At 39.4% G+C, this 21,222-nt stretch overlaps 1 protein-coding gene across 1 annotated transcript in view; it reads left to right on the top strand.

Annotated features, from left to right (window-relative positions):
• Positions 1-585: 585 nt before the first annotated feature.
• The window catches only part of DUSP16 (dual specificity phosphatase 16), a 95,404-nt gene continuing 74,767 nt past the window's right edge, over positions 586-21,222 (top strand). Inside the window, exon 1 of the mRNA XM_074269159.1 lies at positions 586-1,409. The gene's annotated coding sequence lies outside the window, so the exon portion shown is untranslated. The remainder of the gene's footprint in view (positions 1,410-21,222) is intronic.

Raw genomic sequence — 21,222 nt, forward strand, 5'->3', positions numbered from 1 at the left:
TAATTATTGAATTATAATAATTTAAAGTGTATTATTTACCTTTCCTCCATAAAGCCCAGGGACTTGGGAAACCTTGGCTTGGGGTTTTACATTACAAATAGCAGTGGTTTGAGAAGCTTGTCCAGGTTTGTCCCCATGTAAGAAAATTCCAACAGGAAACAGTAACATGTTTGTGTGTTGTTGGTATGGGAGTTCTGTTTGTATTGGGGGGGGCACTTATATTTTGGATTTAGAGATTTTTTTTTTAATAAGATTTGACTGCCAGATGTACAATACGTTTTTAAAAATTTCCTTTTCGTTAATGAATCAACTGAAAACATCCTAGGAAAACGAGAGTGGTTCTGAGGATAAGGTAAGGAGAATCCTTATAAAGGTCTATTATGGGAAAAGAGCCGGGAGGGAAAGGAAAGCAGAGGGGACAAGAAAAGCACCGGGATGGAAAGAAGGGAAGGAGAAAGGGAGTAAAGGAGAGAGGAAGAGAGGGAGGAGGGACGGGGGAAAAAAGAAAGAGGCGGGAACTAGAGGGAGAAAGAAGGAAGGAGTGAGGAGCGACTTATTTGAATAGCGCCTCATTGTGCAGCCAGGCTCCTCCCAGCCGCCGCTTCGGAACCTACTTGTGAATCAGCCGAATGCAAGGAGGGAGAACGTAATTCTACGCCTCGCGCAGATGACAGAGAGCAGAAGAAACACTGTTCTACTATTAAGCATGGAACATTAGACCTAATCAGAGCCGGGTTCGGGTCACTGGGATGGAGGAGCCGGAGCTGCTGTCTCCAAGCCTGGCTCCCGACTCTCCCACTCCGCTCTCTTCCTCCGCCTGTCTCCTCCTTTCCCCGGGGCTCTGCTGAGTTCATTCACTGGGATTGGTTTCAAATGACGCCATCGCTTTATTTTTAAACCAATGACCTCATCCTAGCTTGAAGTTTCCTGACCAGCGACTCTTTCTCTTTTCCCCCTAACTCTCCCCTCCCCCCTGCCTTTTCCCCCATTTCTGTGTATCTCTGGTTTTTTTGGGGGGAGGGAGATTTAATTATTTTAGGGGAAAACTATTATTATTCATCTATCCCCCCCCCCCTTTCACTTTCTCCTCAAGTCTTTTCTTCCCGAAGTTTTTCATCCTTTTAGACTTTTTTTTTAAACTCGAGGCAGGTTGGGGGTGGGAGAAGAAGAGTTGCAAATTTCCTCTCCTCCTAGCCCTCCCATCGCTAAGCTTCGAGAAGGAGAAGATAATAGGGAGAAGAGGAGGAGGAGGAGGAGGAGGAGGAGGAGGGGAGGAGGAGGAGAAGAGAAGCCGGGCCAGCGTTGGCGGCGGCGGCGGCTGCTCCTCGGAAGGGGAAGAGCCCCCGGGAGACGGACGCCAGTGACAACTTTCGTTTCTTCCCGGGCAAGGAGGGGAGCGCAAGAGAGAGGTAGGAAAAGTAGGTGGGCTTCGAGTTGGGTCGAATTTTTCTGAAGTCAGGCGGCCGAGGGGTGAGCGGAGGCGCCGCGGGGGGCCCCGGCCCGGGACTGCCCCCCCCGGCCGGGGACCCCGGGAGCAGCCGTGCGCCCCGGCTCACCGCGCGGGCCCAGCTGCGCAGCGCGGCGCAGCGTGGACACCTCGGGACCGGCGGCCGGCGCGGCTGCTGCTCTCCCGGGGCTTTCATTCACTTTCTCCCTACCCCTAGCCACCGCTCTTAGAGGGGAGAGTGGGCTTGGGACCGGGGGGAGTCCGTAGGCCTCTGCCGGGGGGGTCTGGGGGTGCTCCGGTGAAGGGAAGCTGCAGCTCCCGGAGCGGGGACAGGAGTCGGCGCGCGGGGCCAGGAGGAGCCGGGGGTCGCCACCCCTGGCCCGCGAGCCCCTCGGAGCTCGCTGCTCGCGCCCAGCCCGAGGCGCCGCTGCCCCTCAGGGGGGGGGCGGCCGGGGCGGCGCTGCTCATTTCCAGGCACGCCACTTTGCCCCGCGCCTCGCGCTCCTGCCGGAGAACGTGCTTTGGCTACCGGGGCCGGGGGATTCTGGGTTCTAGCAAACGCGTTTCTGCTCCCCGGGCGAGTCGCGCGCGGGGTTGGCGAGCGGGGCTAGAAAGCGGGCGGTGACATTTCCCAGTCTGGCCGGGGGTCGCGCTCCGGAGGGGCGGGAGGGAGCCTCAGGTGGCCAGCTCCGGGGATCCGGCTGCAGTTTATGTAACAATAACAGTGACTCACTTTTCTACAACCCTCTGAGCTCGGCCGAGCTCCTGCCTCACCTCCCCCCGCCCTCCGCCGAGCACTAATCCGGGACTCAATCCGTTCTTCCACAAGCCTAGGGGAGGGCCTACTGTGTGCCGGCGGCCCGCTGCCTCCGGGGGCGCCGGGACCGAAAACGAGCCGAGCACCCTCGCGCAGCTCCCGCTCTGGGGGAGGACTGCCGGCGGGAGAGAACGTGTAGCTTATTTGCCGTATAAACACAAGTAATGGGGGGGAGGGAGGTGAGTGAGGAGGGAGGTGAGTGACTGCTGGGGTCTAGGTGGGCTGCGGGAGGGGGGGGGCGGGGCCCACTGTAGCCGCGCTGGGGCATCAGGTTAGGCGGGCTGTGGGAGGTGACATTTAGAGTTAAACTCTGAAGGTAAGGAGATGGTAGTGCATCTCAGCCTCAGGGACGGACCTCGTGCACGGAGGCTCGGAGCTGGGTAATTTGTCCCAAGGACTGCCGGGGAGGGAATAACGTTCTATATAATTCCGGAAAAGTAACGTGGAGCCAGGTATCGCCGGCGCTCAGCCCGGACGTCTGTGTTTCTAGAGGCAGCAATGAAGAAGCAAAGGAGTTTGGTTTGGAAACGGCCAACTTCGGAAAAAATAAAATTGAGTATTTTTAAAAAGAATAAACATTTTGCTGTAACAAAATCTTTTTTGGATAACCTGCTCCTCATAGCAATTTGTGAGTTAGACAGTGTATTATTTCATTAAAATTATTTTAATTGCCAGGGCTGACATCTTTGGTTTGGGCTCAGCAGATGTGACTTCCCAACTTTTTTTTAAGAAATCTCAGTGGAGGAATGATGGGGACCGGCCTGTTGTAGAACCTGATCTGGAGTGTTCTGGGTCACCAGTTACCGCTGAGCCTATAAGAAAATGCCGGACATAACCTTTGAAACCCTTTGCTTCTCCCGGATCCATCCCCACTGCCACTGGGTGGTTGATTTCTCCTTTTGCCCATAAAAATGAAGAAAACTCATTCAGAAAATGGTCAGACATTTTGTCATTGCTGATTCTTTTTTTTTTTTTTTTTTTTTTTTTTTTTTTTTTTTTTTTAGTAGAGCTTCATTTTCTAGAGGAGGACATGCTGGGAAAAGAATGCCTATTTGTATGTTGGGAACTTGTAGGGTTGCTTGTGGAAATAAAACTTTTTCTTGAAAGTATGAAACTGCTTCATCTTTGGTCTTTCAGGAAAACAATCATTTTTCCTCTTTCAGGTTCTAACTGAATCAAGCCCATTAACACATTGACTCAAACCCAGACTTACATGCCAGTTGATCAGTGTGGTTTTTTTCCTTAATCCCCCCAAAAAATTGGGTATGAAATTTAGGTAGTCACAATTAAGGATGGCAAAAGTGGCAGTGAGAAGCCAGTTAAACGTCTTTGTCAAGAGACTGTTGGCAAAACATTGAGCACACACTTTTATATTTGTCAAAAAAGCATTTTTCTTAAAACATATGAAATTTATCAAGTAGTTTATATGGAATGTTAGTATTTAAAATTTTTTATTAGATTTATTTTGAGTTGCAGCAGGCTTCAAATATGATCCCTAAATGATTTACAGAATCATGCTAACTGAATAGACCAAAAATACATAAAGCAAATAATAATAATTATTTATTAAAATTATTTAAATTTATTAAAATTATTAAATTTGAAACTGGGGTTCTTGGTTTTGCTAATAAAATAAATAAAAACAAAAGGTGATGACTTTATGTTGATAAAATCAGCCTAAATACCAGCAATGTAAATTTGCTATCATTTTACTACTATGATACGGAAAATTTTTCAAACTGTGAACAATGAGACAGTACTAAAAGTTGAATATATGGTCTTTGGTCTTGGAAATACACATATTTTATTTGGGTGTTTCTATTCCAACTCTTGGAATATCGCTGTTTCAATAAAATATTATTTATTGGGAGAAGGGAGGGAAAACAGAAGGGTAGAGTTTCACAATCCTACCATCCTCTGAATGATGGCGGATTCTTGTTCTTTGGTGTAAAGATTCAATTTAATTTAATAATAATCTATTAAGCATCTATTAAATCATTGTGCTAGGTGATAGGGATACAAGGACATAACCTAAATAGAACCTGGCCTCAGGGAGTTTGAATTCTGATTGGGGGATTGAACAGGCACAGATAAATAAATACAAGATAATTTCAGATGTACCTGTCCTGAGGCTTGAAGGAATGCTAGGAATTCTGAGAGCTGAAGTCAGGAGGGAATGCATTTTAGACAGGGGATCTAGATATGGAGGCTGACTGGTAAAAAGGATGGAGCAATGCCTGTTGAATTCATTTTATGTAAAACTAGTGATTTTGGACTTTTGTCTTTTCAAAACCTTCGTGGAACCACCTGGGAAGTCTCTGGAGGCTCCTTTACCATTCCTTTATCTTTTTTACCTTCTTCCTTTACCTCTTTACTTCCTTTTGACCCTCTTTTAAATTCTAAAGCTGGGTCTGACTATAGTTTAGGGTTTGAGTTGATGCCAAGGTCGGATTTAAGAACAGGACCCAGAGTGGCTGCTGGCCTTGGTCAGTGACTGGGAGCAGAGCCAGCATTGGTGTTTTGGGTTTGTTTTGCTGTTGTGATATCTTCCTCTTCTCATTTCCTCCAGTTTTTTAAATTGCTTATGCTGAGAATTTAATGGAGCTGAGCAGGTGTGTAATATGGGATGGTCTTGATCAAATAAATTTAAAGAGATGTCTAGCATTCAACTTGTTCAACCAATAATAATTTCAGTTGGGGATTACATAATTGATCCTTGATAAAGTGTAATTTCTGTTGAAAAAACCCTGTATTTTCCTGGATTATCAGGTAAACTTATTGTAGTTTTTCTCACTTAAGTTCTCTAAATTACATCCTGGAGACCATATGGCGTACAGAAGTCTAAGTTTTAGTGTTTACATGCTTGGGCTCGGAAGAAAGGTTTTTGACAATAAAACTATAAACCAATATAACAAAATGATTGAGGTAAAAACACCCCCCAAAAAGTCAAACACCAGAGAAAAATGACATTTTAAGGAAGATCTATATAATGACAAGATTGTCTTCCATTTCCCTTCTGCTCTGACTTCCTGTGATTATATTAGACAGATGGAGGGAACTGGGCAAAAAGACTCATCATAATGTAAAGTCAGTTCTTATTTTCTACTTACTTGATTATGTATGACAAACTCTTAATTCCCTGTTACTGTCTTTTCACCAAACATCTTACTGGACAGACTCCTCCTCCTATTAATTTTTTTCCCCCCTGAGGTTGGGGTTAAGTGACTTGCCCAGGGTCGCACAGCTAGGAAGTATTAAGTGTCTGAGATCAGATTTGAACTCAGGTCCTCCTGGATTCAAGGCTGATGCTCTATCCACTGCGCCACCTAGCTGTCCCCCTCCTCCTATTAATTTGAACACCTGTTAGCGGTCTATCAGAATATATGTAAGAATAGGTAAATGTTAAGGAGAAAAATACTAAACTTCAAACCCATTACATTATATAAGTAAGGGTATGGTAAAATTGCCCCTAGCTGCGTTTTATGAATTCAAGACACCAGGCCCAGAGGAATCTTGCTTCACACAAGTGGACTGAACCTCTATGTAAATGGATTCCTTATGTAATTCGAATTTGCCCTGGATGTGGGAAAGGGAGGGAGAAAGGCAGGGAGGGAGGCCGGCACACCATTCAAGGACATGTGGGGGCCAGGGACTGAGAAGGGACAACATTGTCTGGTGGCCAGCCACATGGGGGGGCCTGACCTCAGAGGAAGAAGGGGGAGGAGGGAAGGCAGGGGAGGGCCAGACAAAGACAGAGACAGGTGGGGGTTGGGGACGATACTGGGTACCACAGCAGTGATGGAGAAAACTACTCGGTGTCCAACAGGCAGTAGGGTGGCCCAATTATTAAGAGTGCTGTGAATGAATGAATACAGAAGGAAAACAGTCACTGTTCTCAAGAAGCTTACATTATAATAGAGGAGACCACAGGTGAATGATGGCAAGGAAAGAGCTGGGAAAGCACAGGGACTAAGTGAGTAGAGTAATTGGGCAGTTAGGTTACCTTTTCTTTCCAGAAACCCTGGTAGGGTTGGTTAGATTACAGTTCCCAGATCTTGTAGCTGAGTTGGAAAATGACTAGAGGTTTTCTCCAGGTCTTTGCCCAGCTAAATAGTGAGGAGTTGCCAATCAGCATAGCCCAGCATCAGGACAGGATTTCCATAACACAGTCTCTGGAAGTCCAGTGGGAAGATGTCAGAGCGGGGGTGACAGGTTGGGAAAAGCCTGCCACGGGGGAGTATTGTCACATCTGGGGCTTAACAGAGAAGTTAATGTTTACAAGCCGTCTAAAACCAGTGTAATTTTTAACAGCTATTGTCCCCTTCTCTACTACTGCATCACTGCAGAAACGGAGACTTTTTTTGTTTATTTTGTTTTATTTCATGAGTTTCCATGTTCAAAGAATTCTTCACTAAGTGGCCAGTCTGATTGGGGATGAGCTGCTGGGTACTCAGCCAGACTGGTCCTTGGAAAGCAGACTTAATCTGTTGCCAGGACCAAACTTGAAATTTTTCCTTTGAAGGCTATTGCAGTAGCCTTCTAATTGGCTGCTGCTTTAAATCTCTCCTCATTCTCTCTCATCGGCTACCATAGAGATTTTCCCAAAGATGATGTTAGCCATTTCACTCTCACTGAATGCGTCACGCTTACCTCTAAGATCAAATATAGATCTTATTTTGGCCTCTTAGGCACTTTACAACTCAGTCCTTTCCTTAACTTGGGGCTTCTTGCATCTTTATCCCCTTCTTGCACTCTACCATACAGTTCATTGATGATGGCTTACTTGATGTTCCTCATATACAGTTCACCATTTCTGTGCCTTTGCATTTTCCCATGCCTGTAATGCTCTCTCTCTCTTTCTTTTTTACTTCCTCTGATATCCTTCAAAAACAATTCAAATGCCACTTTCAGCAAGAGGCCTTTGCTGGCCCCCCCATCCCCAACCCCCAGTGTTTTCAGCTGTAAGGTTACCATATACCTACTTTATATGTCTCTTGTAGTTATTTATATAATAGTTATCTCTTTCCTTAAAACGTAAGCTTTACTGGTTCTTTTGTATCTTCAGAGCTTATCTTAGTGCCTGACACATAGAAAGCTCCTAAATGTTCCTGTGTTTGAGAACCCAAGGTCAAATGCTTGATGTAATGAAGCCCTTGGTAAGACTTTGTGGAGAATCTGTAGCTAAATGAAAGGGTGGCTTACTTCCGCTTGGAAAGGGGAGTTGGTTTTATCATACATCCAAATGCAACAAGAATATTTTCTGGAACACTTGGTTATCTCATATATAACACAGTGATCATTATACACTTTTTCAAAGGGATCACCACAAAGATAATTTCAGCTGGGACATCAATATAGATGGTGAAGGATGATGAAAGAGAGAAATTTTAGGAAAAACTTTATATAAGACTTTAAAAATTAAATCAACTCATGCTTTTGTACGTAGTATACTTGTGTGGGCATTGGGGAGGAAGATAAAAATATGTTGTAAAAGCATGGTTAAGGAATAAGAAACAAGAGATTCTTTGATCTTGTATCATGTGATACAAGAGACCAGAGGCTTAGAGACTAACTACATACAGAAGCCTCTTCCATATATGTGTGTGTGTGTGTGTATGTATATGTGTATGTGTATATGCATATGATTTCTTCAAGAAGGATCATGAGTATCCAATAACATCATCAAAATCATTGATTTTGAATTAATTAATTTCTGAGTCAGCTATCTGTACAGTTATTCCTTCCACATTTTAGAGAGAGGAAGAGCAGGATGTTAGGAGTGAGCCCTGAGATCTAGAGAATTCCTATAAAAGTTTTTGACCCTGCCCTTTGTATCAGAAAAGTCTGAATTATTATGATGTTAAAAAATAAATGTGTTGCGATTACACAATACTCTACATGTGTTTTATACATTTCTCAGTTTCTCAGGAGTTTTTTTTGCATGTTGTTTGCTGGCCAGTATCATCTCTGGCTTCCACAAAACTCCCCCCAAATTCCCATTTAATTTCTTCTGCTTACTTGCAATATTTTAAAACTGGGATGCAGAAAGTTGTGGAAAAGATAACCATATAGTAAAGACATTGTACATAGGGAGGAAGAATAAAAATGATAAACTATGATATTATGCCAATGAGGTATCTCCAACCTGAACTATTTAAATGAGTGATTGTTACTGAAGAATGGGAAATGGATAAATGAAAAGGCATTGACAGATTATCACTATTTCATAAGGAAATTTAGTTTATGTAAATTAAATGCTATAGTAGGGAGAACAAAAAAGCCCAGAAACTATCTTAATCAGCAAAAGTGTGGGTCTCCTTGCTAAGCAGAGAGTTACCAGCCAAGGGCAAGAATAGTTTAAAATATAAACTCAGTGGTAAAATATTATGACTAAGGAAGCATAGAAGATTATGAGTAGTGTTGCCTTCTAAAAAAGTGGAAAGTATAGTTAACTGACAACTTGACAGGAGACCCCAATTAATCCAGGTCATTAATAAGACAAAAAATGAAAAATTTTTAATAATAATTTTTATAAATAATTACTTTCTCCATCAATCATATTAGAACCATATTTGGACTCTTAATATCCTCTGCATGAAAAAGCAAAGAAAAAGATGGAAATTAAATTTGGACTAGACTAATATACACACTGAGGTTTATATGGAGGGTATTGAAAAATATATCCTTAAAGTATATGAAAGAGGAGTGAGTGCTAAGAGTGGGGAAAAAATATTAGGCATTATTATTACTGAAAAAAATACAGAAAAAAAAAGTCTTTGACAAATGAGCCATGACCACTTTGCTATCTCTATTAGATTTTTTATTAGAATAATCAAGCAATCAAATGACAAGTTTCAATTAAGCCTATGAGTGTGCTAAATGAGGGACATAAATATAAGTAAATTCATGTCAACAAGCTTTTGTTAAGAGCTTGCTATGTGGTAGGCAATGAGAATTTTTTTTTTTAAGAAGGGAAAAAAAGTAGACCTACAAGATATAGATAGGATTAATTGGAGATCATCTTAAAAGGAAGATACTAATATCAAGGACAATTGGGATTTTTGTAGAAGGTGGAACTTTAGCTAGTACTTTAAGGAAGTCACAGGAAGCCAAGAGACAGTGATAAAGAGGAAGACAATTCTAGGGTGAGGTTAAGGGAACATTCTATGAAAATGCTCCAACAGGAGGAGATGGAATATCTTGTACAATGAACAGCTGGGAGGCTTGTATAGAATATGAGGAAGGTGGTAAAGTGTAAGATTAGAAAGTCCATATGATGAAAGATCACCAAACAGAGGTGATTACAGAGCCATTGGAATTTAGAAAGAGAAATCAGACCTGTGTGTTATTATTTTTTCTATCTAATAATATTTTATTTTTTCCAATTACATGTAAAAACAATTTTTCAACATTCAGTTCTCTTTTTAATTTTAAATTTTACTTTTTTAGGTTTTACATATATATATATATATATATATGTATATATATATATATATATATATATGTATATAAATTAGGTTTTGTTTTTTTTTTAAACATATTTCTATATGAATCACAATGGAGAGAAAAATCAGAACAAAAGAGGAAAACCATGAAAAAAAAAAAAGGTGAAAATAGTATACTTTGGTCTGCATTCAGTCTCCATACTTCTCTCTGGATGCAAATGGCATTTTCCATCCAAAGTTTATTGGAATTGCCTTGAATCACTGAATTGCTGAGAAGAGCTAAATTTATCATAGTTGATCATCTTGCTAATGCTGTGTACAATGTTTTCCTGGTTCTGCTTGCTTAACTCGGCATCAGTTTATGGAAGTCTTTCCAGGCTTTTCTGATATGGGCCTGTTCATCATTTCTTATAGAACAATAATCCATTACTTTCATAAACCATATCTTATTCAGCCATTTCCCAGTTGATGGGCATCCACTCATTTTCATACTCTTTGCCACCACAAAAAGAGCCCCCATCAATATTTGCATACAAATAGGTACTTTTTTGCACAAATGCATCCTTTTCTTTCTTTTTTGATCTCTTAGTAGTGACACTGCTGGATCAAAGGTTATGCACAATTTTATAGCTTTTGGGAAGAATTCCAAATTGCTCTCCAGAATAAATATTCGCTTTTATAAGATTTTGAGCTCTACGTTTTTCTCCCTCCCCCCTTCCCCAAGATGGCAAGCAATCTGATAAAGGTTATACTTATACAATCATATCAAATGTATTTCTATATTAGTCATATTGTGAAAGAAGAATCAGAACAAGAGGGGGGAAAACCATAAAGAAAAAACTACCCATAAAAAGTGAAATTAGTCAGCCTCCATAGTTCTTTCTCAGGATGTTGATAGCATTTTCCATCATGAATTTTTGGAATTGTTTTAGACCATTGTATTGCTGAGGAGAGCTAATTCTATCAAAGGTGATCATTGCACATCAGACCGATGCTTTAGGAAGATCACTTTGACAGTATAGTGGCACATGGACTGTAGTAAGGAGGGACTTGAAGTAAGGAGACCACTACAAGACTACTGCATTTTATAGTCCAGATGTGAGGTGATGAAAGCTTGTGCCAGAGTCGAAGCTGTGTCAGAGGAGAGAAGGAGGGGTATGTATATAAGAGATGTTGCTGTGATGGAATCAACTGGGCTTGGCAAATCTCAGATATGGGTTGAGTGATCTTGAGAAGTAGAGGATAACACCTAGATTGTGAAGGGTTTAGGTGACCAGGGGCATGTAATGATAGTTATGTTTGGAAGAGAACAGAATTGGAGGGGAGAGAAAGAGAATGAGTTCAGTTTGGAATATGTTCGGTTTAAGATGTCTGAGAAATAGCCAGTTCAAGATGTCCAGTGGGCAGTTTCAGAAGACTTGAGATCAGGAAGAAGAACAGCTACAAGAATCATCTGTACAACAATAATAATCGAATCCTTGGGAGCTGATAGATTGCCAAGCTAGATCACTGATAGTTTAGAAGGAGTAAACAAGAGGGTCCATCACAGAACCATAGAGGACATACACAGTAAGTCAGTGTGAAGATCCAGCAAAGGAGACTGAAAAAAAAAAAAAAAAAAAAAAAAAGAGAGAGAGAAATCAAACAGGCTGGAGGAGAACCAGGAAAACTTAGAGAAAAGAAAGTCTCTATTTTACTCTTTATTGCTTCTTCCCTCCTGAGGATCTGAGCTAGGTTTCTGCCTAGAGGAAACACTAAGGGGAAGGGACTGGTGCCATCCGGGTTATCAATTCTATTGGACATGATCTTTCCTCCCAGAGGGTTTTTGTTATTATTTTATTTTTATTTATTATTATAATTTAGTTGCTCTCTTTTAAAATTTCTGCATGGATCGGTGGATTCGGTACCTACTACCTCCTGTGGGATATGGTAGCATCCAACCTGTTACTGCTGTGGGAATACTAGAAGAGGATCCTCCTAGACCTGTGAGGTTGCTGGCACTGGCCAAGCCCACCATGCTGCTGGGTTTGGAGGGTGGGAATGTTGGGAGGAAGTTGTGTTGTTTTGTGAGGTTTTTACCTTGTAAGACACTTCTGTCTTACAAATTATTGCCATCTGCTAATCTTGTGGTTTTAGCTTTAGTTATTCTGTATTTGGGGCCTAATGGCCTTTTCTGAAGTTTCTGGGTTGAAGATGTTTGCAGGAAGCAACTTGACACTCAGATGATTCCTAATTCCTCATTTTATAAGGAATAATACCTGTAAACCCATGATAGAAATGAACCAACTGTTGTTAAATTATTTACAAATATTACGCTTCTTCATGTATTTAGACTTCAACAAATGTTTAACTACTCACTATGTTCAAGGCACCCTGCTAAATTATAGGAAAACAAATTAAAGAATAGTAATCTCTTCTTTCAGATAGACTAGGATGCAGTAAATACAGTGCTGGTCCTGGAAGCAGAAAGAACTGAATTCAAATCCAGGCTTAGACATTCATTTATTTATTTATGGTGTTTCTTTGCTTTTGTTTTTAATTTTTTTAATTAAAGCTTTTTCTTTAAAAAAAAAAAAAAAAAAAAAAAAAAAAAAAAGGCTGGGCAGCTAGGTGGTACAGTAGATAGAACACCAGCCCTGAAGTCAGGAGGACCTGAATTCAAATGTGATCTCAAACACTTAACACTTCCTAGCTGTGTGACCCTGGGCAAGTCACTTAATCCCAATTGCCTCAGGGGGGGGAAAAGCTTTTTTTAATTTTCAAAACATACATAGATAATTGTTAACATTCACCTTTGCAAAACCTTATGTTCCAAATTATTTTTTTCTCCCTTTTTCCCACCCCCTCCCTTAGAGGCAGTATATATTAAACATGTACAATTCTTCTATACATATTTCCACAATTGTCATGCTGCACACACACACACACATACATACAAATCAGATAAAAAAGGGGGGGGAATGAGAAAGAAAACAAAATGCAAGCAAATTGCAACAAAAAAGTGAAAATACTACATTATGATCCATACTCAGTCCCCAGAATCCACTCTCTGAGTGCAGATGGCTCTCTCCATCACAAGACCATTGGAAGTGGCCTGAATCACCTCACAGTTGAAAAGAGCCGGGTCCATCAGAATTGATCATCGTATAATCTTCTTGTTTGTGTGTACAATATTCAGACATTTATTTAGCTGAGTGACCCTGAGCAGGGTACATAACTTCTAGAGATCTGCCTCATCTGTAAAAGGGGATAATAATAGCACCTCCCTTTCCAGAGTTGTTATGAGGATCGAGTGAGGTAATAAATAACATAAATGTTAATGATAATTAAATGAGAAATAAATAATAAATGAGATAATAAATTGCAAAACCCTTAGCTCAGTGTCTGGCAAAAGTGGTTTTTAAATAAATGTTTATTTCCTCTTTTCTTCCTTCAGGGAGCATAGTTTCTTTCTACTAATCAGATAGTACCTCTACATAGCTAAGTAAATGCAAGGTAATTTGAGGAGAAACATGGAGGAGTTCTGGGAAGGCTTCACAGTGGAGGCGGCATCTGAAAAAGAACCCTGAAGGAAGATAAGGATTCAGGGGAGGGAGACAGATGAGGAGAAAGGAAGTAGGGGGAAAAAGAGAGAGACACAGAAGAGAATGACAAGGAGACAGAACAGAGAGAGAAACAAGGGGGAGAGACAAAAAGATAGGGACAAAGAGAGAAAAGAGACAGACAGAGAGACAGAAAAACAGGACAGAAGAGAGAAAGAGATAGAGACAGAAAAGATTCAGAGACAAAAGAGACCCACAGAGAAAGACAGAAGATAGAGAGGAGAAAGAGGAATAGAGAAAGAAACAAGAGAATGGAGGGAAAGAGCTCCCATTCTGGGCATTCTAAGACTTGAGTGAATCCACAGACAGGAGATGACATGTTCGGTTTGGAGAACAGTTCCTTGTCTGTTTGACTGCACTGCAGAGCTCTTGTGAAATAAGGCTGGAAAGGTAGATTGGAGCCAGATTGTATAGGGCTTTAAATGCCAGGCTGAGGAATCTGTATTTTATCTCAGAGACAGTTCGAAGCCACTGAAAGCTTTGACAGGGGAAATGACCTGGTTAATCTTGTACATTATGCTGTTTGGGGAGTTCTGTGGAGGATGATTGAGGTGGGACTCGTGCTGAAAGGAGGGAGCTTGGGAGGCTGTTGGAGTACTTCAGGCAGGGGTTCATTAAAACTTGAATTATATTGATCTGTGCCAGTGAAGAGAACAGGACTGAGATTGTAGCAAGAAACTGATGGGACTTGGCAGCTTGCTGACTCTCTCTGTGGGGTGAGAGAGAGAGAGGAAGGAAGATTTGGAAATGATTCTTGGGCTGTGAACCTGGATGATTGAAGAGGATGTAGTGGTACCTTGATAAGAAATAGGAAGAAATAGGAAAAGAGCAATAGATGAATTAGAGGAGATGGGTTCATATCCAGTCTCAGTCATGATATTTGTAATATTGAGCAAGTTATTTAATCTCTCAGGTCCCTGGTTTTCTAATCTACAAAATAGAGGGTGGGAAAAGAGTTAAACTGATATATACCTAATGTCCCTTTCGGCTCTAAATCCTGTACTGTAAACCTCTGACATTTCTTATTAATCTTCTTTACCATGTCTTTTGAGGCAGCATTTATTAGTCACCTATATTATGTGCCAGCTACTTCTAGGTATTGGCAATACAAATATAAAAACCAAACTACCTTTGACCTCAGTAATTTTATATTTTGTCAGAAGAAATTATTTTTAAAAGTGGAAAATATATCGTGGCAGAGTGTAGTAGTAGGTAGAGATTAGACTTGAAATTGATGAAAAGCAAAAAGTCAAACCAACAATATATTCACAATGATTTCCATAATGTAAGTGGAAAGAACATCAAAAAATGGAATGCTGTGTAATTATAGGATCTTGACCTCAGAAAAAGAAAGAAAGAATTTACCTCATTTATTTTGTGTGTGTGTATATATACATACATATAAAATAAGCAATACTTATTAGCATGTGGCATAATAAATTAATGAATTTTAATATTATATACATGTATACACATACATATATTTTTTGTGTGCTTAGTTATATCTGACCTTATTACTTCACTTGGGGTTTCTTGGCAAAGATTCTGGAGTAGTTTATCATTTCCTTCTGTAGTTAATTTTTACAGATGATGAAACTAAGGCAAACAGGGTAAAGTGATTTGTCAAGGTCACATAGCTAGTAAGTGTTGGAGACCAGATTTGAACTCATGAAGATGATTCCAAGACCAGCACTCAACACACAGTATATACTGTACCATCTAAATACCTAAATATATATATATATATATATATATATATATATATATATATATACACACACACATATACATGTGTGACTGTGTATAGAGACATATAGTGTTTATTATAAATATATACATATATATATGAAATATATGTATATATATATATATATAAATACATACCTACAAATATACGTGTGTGTGTGTGTGTGTGTGTGTGTGTTTTAGAGGTGGGATTTGATCCCACATCTTTCTGACTGAGGCTGGCTGACTTTCGTCACTGTGACAGTGTACTTTGTGTGTGCTTGTGGATTTATTAATTTATATGTCCAACACCTGGCACATAGTCAATTTTTTATTGAATGGAATATGACTTTAATTGTTTTTATTGATGGGAGGCTCCTTTAAGACAGCTAATGAGTTACCATTTGATTTTACTGCTACAAAAGGTTCAAACTATCACTGTCAGTGAAACTATTTTTCTTTTAACAAATCCTTTGAAGTGACTGGCAATTGCTTTCATTTTTGATTTTATGAATGAGTATAAGTCATCAATGATGTAAATATTTGATTTGATAATTTCTTTATGATCCTCATTAAAGAACTTGTACAGGAAAACCTTCAACCCTTCTCTCCCATACACTACCAAAAATCTTAAAATAAAAAGAACTAAAGCACTGTTGATTCAGTTGAAGGATTTGAGCTTCAAGATGGCTGTTAGTGGCAGTCTTAACAGAAGTCTAATTGTAATGTGGAAAATGCATTAGTTTAAAGAGATATATGTTTGGGGAATTTCTATGTACTGAGTGTTTAGGAAGAATGATATCCATTTGCCAGAAGAAAAAAAAATAAACAAACAGCTTTTATAGTCCTCTGTAGTCAAAAGGATTATGAATGGAATTAATGGAAACTTTTGTTTCAGAAAGGACCTTTAATTCTTTCATTAAAACAAGTTGAGTTCTGAAATTGTCAGGGATCTACGTCCCATATTTTTTTTTTTTTTTTTTAACAAATTACCATTTCTTTTTTTGAAAAGAATTTTCAAAATCAAGAAATAAGGGACTGAGGAGGATCATAAGGGATTCAAAGATGTATCTACAAGCCCTGTAGTATTTTACAGTCATCAACCTTGTTGATCTTGATGTTGAATTTAAGCCCCCACTCAAATATTTGCTACCTCTATACCATCTTAAAATAGGGGTAATAAAAGTTGTCTGTTGGACTCCAAGAGCGGGTTATAAAGAAGCAAATTTGGCCTTGAAGTTAGGAAAAACTTGCTAATACTTAGATGTACTCAAAATGAATGAGCTGTTTCAGAAACAAGAGTTCTTTCTCATCGGTCTTTAAGCAGAAGCAACTTGACTGTTTATAGGTATGTTGTAGAGGGGAGGAGATTGTTTTGGGGCTATGAGTTCATGTTGTTGTCATAGGTTGTGTCTTACTCTTTGTGGTGCTGTGGACCATAGGTGCATAGGATTTTCTTGGCAAAGATCCTGGAATGGTTTGCCATTTCCTTCTCCAGTAGATTAAAGCAGAGGCTGCTGGAACCAGTTTCAATCATCCCATGTGTTAACTTTTCATTTATAAATAGTTACACCTAAGAAATCACCAAACTCAATAAATCAGTACTTACTTTTTTGTTTGTTGATTGTCTAGACTTAAGAAAGTGATGGGGAAAATGTTGATAATGCCGATTAAATTTGAATGTGTCATGAATATGTTATCCACCCAGAGCCTGTTGTTACACATTTACCCTATTATTATCGTTTCTGTTCTGACCAGAAACTCGGAGGATTTATTTTTTATGAAGGCAAAATAGGTCATCTTTTAGTTCAGTTCTTATCTAGTCTTTAATTACTGAATGAGTGTTGCCTCAGACAAATTGAATCTTGGGGAAACATTAGAAAGATCAAGGTCTCCCAATGCATCTGGGGCCATCACCAGTCATCTTGATCTATGTCTTACCTTTGGACTCCAATGAGAAGAATGAGGCTGATGATTTTGCACAGCTCTCCCTCACTTAAATCCAATTCACTTGCACCTAAGACTTCTGAGGTCATTGGTCATCTTCAACAATGAGGATTAAAAACAACAGCTTGATGGGTATGAATTGTTTTTTCAGAAATGTTTTAATTTCATTATTCATAATTCCTAAATTAATAATTTAGGAAACTTTTCTCAGTCTCCTCATTTTACTGATGAAATAATTGAAAGCCCGTACAGGTTGTAACTTTTCCAGTGTCCTGCAGGTATCAATGGCTGAATCAGGATTTGAACTCAGTCCACTCTTTCCAAATCTGGCAGGAGATGGGTATTGAGGTTTAGAGCTGGCTTTCTTTCCATTTTAAACATTTTATCATGTGGATGTGGCTCTTTTCAACACTGAGGTGATACAAGCCAATTCCTTTAGACTTGGGACAGAAAGAGCCATCTACATCCAGAAAGATTCGATGTGGCTCATAATATAGTATTTTTGACTTTTTTTGTTGTTGTTTGCTTCCTTTTTTTTCTTTCTCATTTTTTCCCTTTTTGATCTGATTTTTTTCTTGTGCAGCATGATAAATATAGAAATATATATAAAAGAATTGTACATGTTTAACATATATTGGATTACTTGCTGTCTAGGGGAGAGAGGGGTGTGGAGAAGGGAGGGAGCAAAATTTGGAACACAGAAGTTTTGCATGGGTGAATGTCAAAAACTATCTTTGCATATATTTTGAAAATAAAAAGCTTTTCAAAAGAAGAAAATTATGCAAATGAAATTATATTCCAAATTGGTTTTGCCCTTGAGTTTCAGTTTTTTCTACTTGAGAAATAACGTTAAAAAAACATTTATCATGGTTGTTTTTTTTACTTAATCTTCACAGTATAATATAAGATACTGGTTGTTATCTGACTTTGTTCTCAGTCTCAGGTATTGTCAAGCTGAAAATCTTGCCTATCAGTCTCTACCTTCCTGAAGTGAACTCCTAGGAATATATCTGTTACCCAATGTGTCCCAAGACATTGCAGCAAGAGGTGGTGGTGGCCTTTGAGTGATGCATCCTCAGGGGAGAGACCCTGAGACATTCCTGGAGAACATAACTTCTACATCCAAGAGATTATAACTATGAATAAGGGAGACATGTTGCAAAGGGGTAGGAATCTTTGTTTTTAAGGCATCTAGGGTTAAGTGACTTGGGCAGGGTCACACAGCTAGTAAGTGTTAATTGCCCTGAGTTCGAATTTGAATTCAAGTCCTTGAATACAGTTCTTCCTGACTCCAGAGCCAGTGGGGTAGAAGTTTTTGAAGTTTAGCTTTCTAGAAGAGTTTTTTAGGAAAATATAACAAGGGATTTCTTGATAATGCTGCACTGTAGCACAGGTTTAGATTTTTACATTTTAGATCTCTTGAACACAGTCTTTCCAAGAGAGAAGAGACAGTTCCCAGATAGCAGTTCATAAGTCTTGGAGAGAAGGGGACTTTGCACATACATGGCCCTGAAGCTGTGTTATTGAAGAAAGACTCAGTTTACCTTTGACTATTATGGGGAGTAATTTGGATGATGTCCATCCATAGGAAAGGGAGTTGCCTCTCTTACAATCCCAACTTCATTTTCTTTTTTTGAGGAGTGTAAGCTATTGGTCAATGGCGTGAATCCCAAAGTTTGAATGTCTTGGGTTTGTCTTTCCCTTACCCAAATGTTGTTTCTCTTCTGAGACAAGTCCAAACCACAGGGTGGCACTATGAGTCTGGATAATTATCTAGATCCCTGGGGGGAAGGTGGGGTTTATAGGAGAGAGAAGAGAATTGTATTGATAATTTATGGACTCTTCTAAGCCCCTGAGTTTTCTTCTTTCTCTCAGGAGGGATAAAATAAAGGCTGCCCTCTACTTGAGGGCTTACACTGGGAACCCCTTTAATCTGTGTCTATATTCTGAGGTCAAAATGAGCTAGAAAAACTCTGATATTAAGCCAGCTGTATAAAGCTTGAGGGATAGGTAGGAAATATGTTGCAGAATTAGTGATTGAAGGTTGGATAAGATCTTATGGCTAATCTAGGCTAATGTCTTATTTACAGATGAGGAAATGACACAGAGAATTAAAGGGATATGCCCAAAATCACCTTAGTACCAACAAGTCTCAGAATTGAGCTTCAAGTCTTCTGATTCTAAATCCAGTGTAATATCGCCTGTTATATATGAGATGACATGTTTGACGTAAGGCTAATTGTACTAGACTTGTCTAATACAATGCTATGCACAGAGTTTAGCTTGTTAATGATGCTTGATTTGTATTTACCGCAAACTTTTTTGGTTTCTTTTCAAACAGTTGGTTCTTTCCAATTTAATGATTCAATTCAACAAATATTTATTAATTACTTGCTATGCTTCAGGTGGCATAGGATACAAAGATGAAATCAGATCGAGAACATATGTTGAAGCAGTTTATAATATAATAAATGTCCTTGATGGAAGAAGGCCCGCCATCTTTGTAAGGAAGAGCTGTACTGAAATACTACTTCTGCTTATAATATGCGTTTCCACAGACAAGTCAAATAAAGATGATCAGGCAACTCTATAAGATGAAGTCACTGAAAAGCTAATGATCACTACTGGTAGAAGGGATTTCTAAAACAAGTGATATTCTTGTTAGTAGATACAAAGGAGAGGTCCATAGAAAATATTGTGAGATATCCAGAGAAAGAAAGTTCACTTCTAGCTGGGATAGAAGTTTTTTTTCTGAGAAGATGAGAGGTTATTTCATTCTTTGTATGCTTGTCCCCAGTGCTAAGCATGTAGTAGGGATATTAAGTAAACGGTTGTTGATTGGCCTAGGAAGGCTGAATGAAATGGGTTTGCCAGTTTTAGTCAAACTGGCCTACTTCTCACTTGGTATTCCCATCACTAAATTTTTTTTTTACTTTTGCCCATACCATCTCGCATGTTGAGTTGCATTGGATTGAATGAAATCCAATCTCAGTTACTAGGGCGGCTAAATGGCCCTGTGGATAGAACAGCAGGCCTGGTAGGCAGAAGGACTTGAGTTTAGATTTGTCTTCAACCATTTATTTACTTTGTGACTCTGGACAAGCCACTTTACCACTGTTTGCCTCAGTTTCCTCATCTGTAAAATGCACTGGAGAAGAAAATGGAAAACCACCCAGTATCTTTGTCAAAAAAAAAAAAAAAAAAAAAAAAAACCTAAGTGGGGTTCACAAAAAATTTAGACACTGAAATAATTCAATAATAAAAAAACTCTACTTCTTTGAACTTTGAAAGAAAAGAAAACTTGCATCTAGCAGAGATTTGCAGGGGTAGAATTTTATGTTTTAGGTATAGAGGATAATTTGAAGAAAGTTGGAAATGAGAGAGGATGGAAGGGTGAAACAAAATTGAATTATTTGGGGGAGTTTTTTGGGGGGTGAAGGAAGATTGTCTTCATACCCTTGCATTTACATACACAAGAAGGAAATATTTGAGCTGTCCTATTCATACCTCTAGCTAAAAGTTTGGTCCTATAAATGAGGAATAAATATAGCACACACTATCAGGTTCTTTTGTTCAGTTTGACTTCACTGTTTTTCTTTGTTATAAGTTGGGGGTTTGATAGGGTGTTTATCTGGAAATGAGTATGATGTACAAAACAAAAGGCATCAATAAAAAACTTATTTTAAGTGGTTCAGGAAGCAACCACTGCTTTGGAGACAGGAAGACCAAGCAGAGTTGCTGTTGCTGAAAGACTCCTGGGAAATGGAATCAGCCATGCTATCTCTGAATTTCCCACAGCTGCAAGAAGAGATAGGCAGGTGAATGGGGGAGGAATGGGGAACAGGTGTCGGAGTTGGGAAGTATGATTGCATTTTGGGGAGGATAAGAGATTATATAGGCAAAATGATGAAAGGGAAGTGTTATGGACCAGAACTCTGAACCTTGAAACAAAGGAATCTTACAAGGCACTAAATCAGTGGAATTGATAGAGGCAATAGTTATCTAATTTAGCATGATTCAGTATGATTGATTTAATCCTACAAGGAGATTTTATGGGCCAGAACTTGATACAAGGCACTAAGTGGAATTACTAAGTGGAATTGAGGAGACAATGGTTAAATCTAGTTTAGCATTGACTTAATCCTACTACAACAAATAATAGTTTCCTAGTGATATAATGATTGGTCTGTACTCAGTGTATAACATATAAGCAAGAAGCTCCCAGGGCCAGAAAGGACA

This window comes from Sminthopsis crassicaudata, chromosome 5, assembly GCF_048593235.1.
Source record: "Sminthopsis crassicaudata isolate SCR6 chromosome 5, ASM4859323v1, whole genome shotgun sequence".
Lineage (NCBI taxonomy): Eukaryota > Metazoa > Chordata > Mammalia > Dasyuromorphia > Dasyuridae > Sminthopsis > Sminthopsis crassicaudata.